The sequence below is a fragment of the Sarcophilus harrisii genome, chromosome 4 (genome assembly GCF_902635505.1).
Source record: "Sarcophilus harrisii chromosome 4, mSarHar1.11, whole genome shotgun sequence".
NCBI classification, from domain to species: Eukaryota; Metazoa; Chordata; class Mammalia; order Dasyuromorphia; family Dasyuridae; genus Sarcophilus; species Sarcophilus harrisii.
In genome coordinates, this window is record NC_045429.1 from 60868028 (window position 1) to 60874027 (window position 6000).

General features: G+C 35.5%; 1 non-coding gene across 1 annotated transcript; it reads left to right on the top strand.

Annotated features, from left to right (window-relative positions):
- The first annotated feature begins 4216 nt into the window (after positions 1-4216).
- On the top strand, positions 4217-4293 carry LOC111720389. Its single transcript, XR_002770077.1, has one exon. It is a non-coding gene; the product is annotated as a small nucleolar RNA SNORD66 (small nucleolar RNA).
- Positions 4294-6000: the final 1707 nt, after the last annotated feature.

A 6000-nucleotide genomic window follows, 5' to 3' on the forward strand; every position in this document is an offset into this window, starting at 1 on the left:
ATGAAGAAATTTGTTGGTTGTTTATGTAGAAGGGAGTTAGCCTTTGACATTTAGGAGGTGGGGAAAAACATACAAGTCCTAAGAGGAGTACGTTCCAGACTAAAATTTCCATGACATGGCTCTCCAAAAATGAATGAAGTTCAATCTGAAGCTGGTAAAAATATGAAGGTCACATACTTTTGAAGTCTTCCTGAGATTCCCCAGTAATGAGTAATGTAAGATACATTTTACTCTTGGGTTATCAAATTTGCACCTGCCATATCATAGGGAGTAGGAATTAGATGCCCCAAGGCAATCTTACAGATTATTGAATCCCATTTCCTTGACTTTACAGATAAGATTCTGAGGTTTAAAGAAAAAAATAACATGTATATGGATTTTTATTTTATTTTTCAATCTTTCCATTATGTCTGACTCTTCATGGCTCCATTTGAGTTTTTCTTGGCAAAGATAGTGAAGTGGTTTGCCATTTCTTTCTCCAGCTCATTTAACAAATGAGGAAACTGAAGCAAATTGGAATAAGTGACTAGCCCAGGGTCAAACAGTTAATGAGCATCTGAAGCCAGATTTGAACTGATGAAGATCTTTCTTACTCTAGATCTGGAATTCTATCCATTGTGCCACCTAGCAGTTCCATATAAATAGACACACAGATAAATAACAAGATTGAGATTTGAACTCAGGTGTTGGGATCACAAACTTTATCTTTTGTGATATACCTTTTACCCACATTTGATTACTATTCAGGCAGATAAAAATGAATGAATCAATAAACATTTAGTAAATGTCTACATGTATGAGGCCTTATGTCAAATGCTTGAAATAAAAAAAAAAAAAACACAGACAGAGAAATGAATGTTAAATTAGATCGTGTCAAATTAAATGCCATAGGAAGTAATGGTTGGGGACAGTTAGTTGACACAGTGGATACAACCCCAGCTCTGGAATCAGGACTTGAGTTCAAATCTGGCATGTGGCATTTGCTAACTGTGTGACCCTGGGCAAATCTCTTAATCTCAATTGCTTCCAAGAAATTGCTGCCTCACCTCCAAAATCTTTAATAGCTCCACTTGTCTACCAACTTGACATTCAAAGACTCATTAGAAAAGACCCTGATGCAGACAAAGATTAAAGGAAAAAGGAAAAAGGGATGACATAGGATGAGGTGAATAGATAATGTCATGGAAGCCACAAACATGATCTTGAACAGACTTTGAGAGACAGTGAAAGATAGAAGGCCCTGGAAAGCTATGGTCTATACAAATCACAGTCAGACATGACTGAACAACACTGCCCTTCAAAGATATGACCACCATCTACCTTTTGAGCCACATTCCACCACTACTCTTGCATATGTGCTCCACATAACCTCTTCTCCAGATAAATTGAACTTCTTCCTCTTTGTGGGACATAAAACATACTATCTCACCTCCAAAGTTTTGTTCTTGCTTTTACCAAGTCTGGAATGTCCCTCCTTTCCTGTCTTCCACGATCCGATTTGCACTTCAAAAGTCTACCCAACTTTCAGTCTATTTCCAAGTCTATGTCTTTAATGAAATCTTTTCTGATTTCCCCTCAGTATGAGACCAGTGATCAGAACAAGGACGCTGGGATTTAGTCCATTGTGAATTACTGATACTCCACGCTCCATCTCCCAAAATCATCTCCACTTCATGGTGAGGCATCAGAGCAATCAGCATTCAAGGATCAAAACATCACAGGTTTAGAGTTGGAAGAGCTTTTTGAGGCCATCCGATCTTCTCTTTTACAGTTGAGAAAACTGTGGCCAAAAAAAATTTAAACAATCAATCTAAGATTACACAAGGAAAAAAGGAAATAAACATGTATTAAGAGCCTAATAAGTGCTGTTCTAAGTGCTAAATATTTCAATATCTCAAAAAAGCACTTGCTAAGTGCTTTACAAATATTATCTCAAATAGGTATTATTATCTTCATTTCATAGTTCAGGAAACTAGACTGAGAAATGTTAAATGATTTGTCCAGAATCACAGAGATAGTAACTATTCAGGAGTGAATTCAAATCTGACTTTAGATGCTGACTAGCTGTGTGATCCTGGGCTAGTCATTTAACCACAATTGTCTTTTAAAAAAAAATCTATGATTTAAAAAAAAAGCTGCCTCTATTGTTTCTAATGACACAAGCCATTACTTAGCATTTCAAATGATGATGTTTAAAGCATAATGAAGCTAAGTGGCACAGCACATAGAGTACCAGGCCTGAAATCAGGAAAACTTGAATTCAAATCTGATCTCAGAAACTTATTAGTTGTGTGATCCTTGGCAAATCACTTACCCCTGTTTGCCCCACTATCTTCAGCTGTAAAATGAACTGGAGAAGGAAATGGAAAACCATTGTAGTATCTTTGCTGAGAAAACCCCAAAATGGCTTACAAAAAGGTGGGCATTATTTAAATGACAATTTATATTTTTATAATATACGATATATTTTTATATATGGCTTTACATATGGCTTACAAAAAGGTGGGCATTATTTAAATGACAATTTATATTTTTATAATATATGATATATAATATACGATATAATACAATATACGATATATTTTTATCGTAGTAAGTTTATTTATTTATTTATTTATTTGTTGCTGAGGCAATTGGGGTTGTGACTTGCCCAGGGTCACACAGCCAGGAACTGTGGACCTATGTATGTGACTGTGGAATCCCTAAAAAAGTCAGTATCTGAGACCAGATTTGAACTCAGGTCCTCCTGACTTCAGGGTTGGTGCTCTATCCTCTACACCAACTAGCTGCCCCTAGTTTATTTATTTTTAATACATGTTGCTTTATGAATCATGTTGAGAGAGAAAAATTGGAGCAAAAGGGAAAAACCATGGAGAGATAAAAAGCAGAAAAAGAGAGGGAGAGAGAGAGCAAGAGAGAGAAAGAAGCGAACCAGCATGTGTTAATTTACATTCAGTGTCCTTAGATTTTTTCCTGGATGCAGATGGCATTTGATGTCCAAAGTTTATTGGAATTGTTTTGGGTCACTGAACCTTCTCAAGGCTTTTGGGGGCTATTTTATCTGTTAATGACAGAAAGATACAAGGAATTGTAGATATGTCATTAGAAATTCTTTGGTACATACTAGCAAAGGCAAGTTCACAGTGAATTTTATGGTGATTTTTGAAAAGTAAGAGGTGTAGAAAGAACTCGCCCCCAAATGAAGTGGAAGTTCTGTGGATGTAGCAGAACAATGATCAAATTACTTTTGTGATTGAATGCATCATTAAACAAGCACCTAGGACCAGAATGGAGAATTCCAAACAAGCCTGGCCCTTCTAGTGTTAAATGCTAACTATATTCCAGGGATTGTGCTAAAATCTGGGAATACAAAGAAAAGCAAACACGGAATCCTTGTTCTTAAGAGTGGAGGGGAAATGTCACATACATAATTTATCTCTCAAATGAAAAACCTCATCTTTTGCTGTGAGTTTCAGATGGGCTGGCTAATAGTTTAATGTGTTCTGTCCAATAGATTGACAAGCATTTCAACCTATGTATGTGACTGTGGAATCCCTAAAAAAGTCAGTATTCACTCATTCAATGACTGACATAGTAAACTCAAGTGCCAATCCACATAATTTGAATCTCAAAATCTTATCAAGAAGTAAACAGATTAAGCCAGAGGGTCAAGTAAGCTACATTCCACTATGATTTTTTCTAATAGCTTTTATTAAATATTTTATATTTATGGTGAGCATGATTTTGAATGAAACCCATACAAATGTTAATTCACAATTTTGGATCATGTTATCTTCTGACTTTAATTATTAAGATTTCATAATCTTTAAGGGAATTTTGGTTGCATCACGGCTGACAAACCCAATAACACTTCCATCAAGAATATCTGGTGACTTCCTTAGAAGTCAAATACAGGAAAAGAAAAAAATAGTATATCTTGAATTTCCCATGATATCCTGAATAAAAAAAAGCACCTTCTATAGAGGAAATGACTCAGACTTTCATCCAAGTTATTAAAGAAGTCAATCAACAATTCAATTGAATTCAACTAAACAAATATTTTTGAGGGCCTAGAACCTTTAAGGTTGCATGCCAAGACATGCAATGACTAGTAAGAAAAGTGCAGTTCCTTCTTTCTAGGATTTTACAAACCAGTAGAACAGATAAGCAAAGAGGTAGCAGAATATGTAAGTGCCACTACAGATGGCTGAAGTTCTCTCACTGAGGACTGCCTAATGGAGTCATTATTCTGGGTCACTGATCCCATAATGAAGGAATCATAGATCTTAGAAATAGTAAAATAGTTTTAGCAAATGTATGACAAGAGGATTAGTCATGATCAATTGATACAATTACATAAGGGTCCTATCTATAAAATAACTGGCAACTCCACGAATAAATAGTCATAGATCAAGAAGCAAGACTCTTTTGTTTTTCCTAGCTGAATTTTGTCATTGTTTGGCTGACATACCTTGGACAGATCAATATGGCCTCCTCACACTGCAGTTTCCTTCTCTGTGAAACGGGGATAGTGGATTTTTTACTGGAAACTTCAGAATAAGAAAGAATCACAGAAGAACCAAATTGGAAGGAATCAGAGGTCATTTAGCCCAGTCATATTAGAACAGTACTACAAGGCATTATATAACATTTAAAAAGTATTACTATTGTGGACAATAACAATAATAATGCCTAAATAATAGAAAATAATTAAATAATTAAGAAGCAATACGTTGTAGTAAACAGAGAACTGGTTTCAGAAGATCCAAGTTCAAATCCTACTTTGACAACACACCAACTCTGTGGGATGTTAGCCAGATCATTTGCAATTCTAACATTACAAGTTTTAGAGAATGTGCCAGCCTGCATCGTGGTAGAAAGAGTTTTCTCATCCAGGGGTTCCCTGTGCCAATAAAATCATAGGCCCAAGCCCTGTCCCCAATGAAATGATTAAGAATATAAACCAGGTGTGTTTTGTTTGCTTTTTTAAATCTACCAATCTGGCACATATGCTGGTTTATTTTTTTATTATTCTCTTTGAAGAACTTTGTAATTGATTGTGTGACACAGATGACACTGACACAGGAGACTCCCAGCATGATACACCCTCATCAAAAGAGATGCTGCGCAGGCTGATTTCAGAAAAACTGGAAAGGCTTACATGAATTGATGCTAAATGAAGTAAGCAGAACCAAGAGAATATTGTGCATAGTAACAACAAGATTATGTGATGCTCAACTATGATAGACTTGGGTCTTTTCAACAATGAGGTGATTCAAGGCAATTCCCATAGACTTGTGATGGAAAGTGTCACCTACACCCAGAGAAAATTATACACACTGAATGTGGATTAAAGCATAGTTTTTCATGCTTTTTGTTGTTTGTTTTTTCTTTCTCATGTTTTTTCCCTTTTGATTTGGTTTTTCTTGTGCAATATGATAAATATGAAAATAGGTTTAGGAGAATTGCACATGTTTAATTTATATTGAATTGTTTGCTGTCTTGGGGAGGGAATGGATTGAGAAGAGAGAAAAATTTGGAATACAAGGTTTTGTGAAGGTGAAAACTATCTTTGCATGTATATGGAAAAATTAAATACTATTAAAAATTGAAACAAAAAAAAGGAAATGCTGTGTTCTATGAGCATAGTATTTTGGTAGTTCAAGAGAAACTTAAGGTGCACAAATTTAGAGAATCCACCCCAAATGTTCCCATGGATTTTTATGTCCAACCTATGGTAGAACATTCTGAGCTCATATTGGTCTAATCAGCCACAGCTGACAGATAAGTCAGGATGTAGTAATAGTCTACATTTCAATCATAATTTTAGAAGATAGACAATTCATCTTAGAGAATAGGATGAAAAGGGGAATTGTAAAGAAGTTGCCAACTTGCATGAGCAGAAGTTTCCACTTCCCGGAGTTTCCTATTCCAAAAACATCATCAGTTTAGACCCTATTTCTGTTGATTTCTCTGGATTCTCAGAACCAAATTAGATAA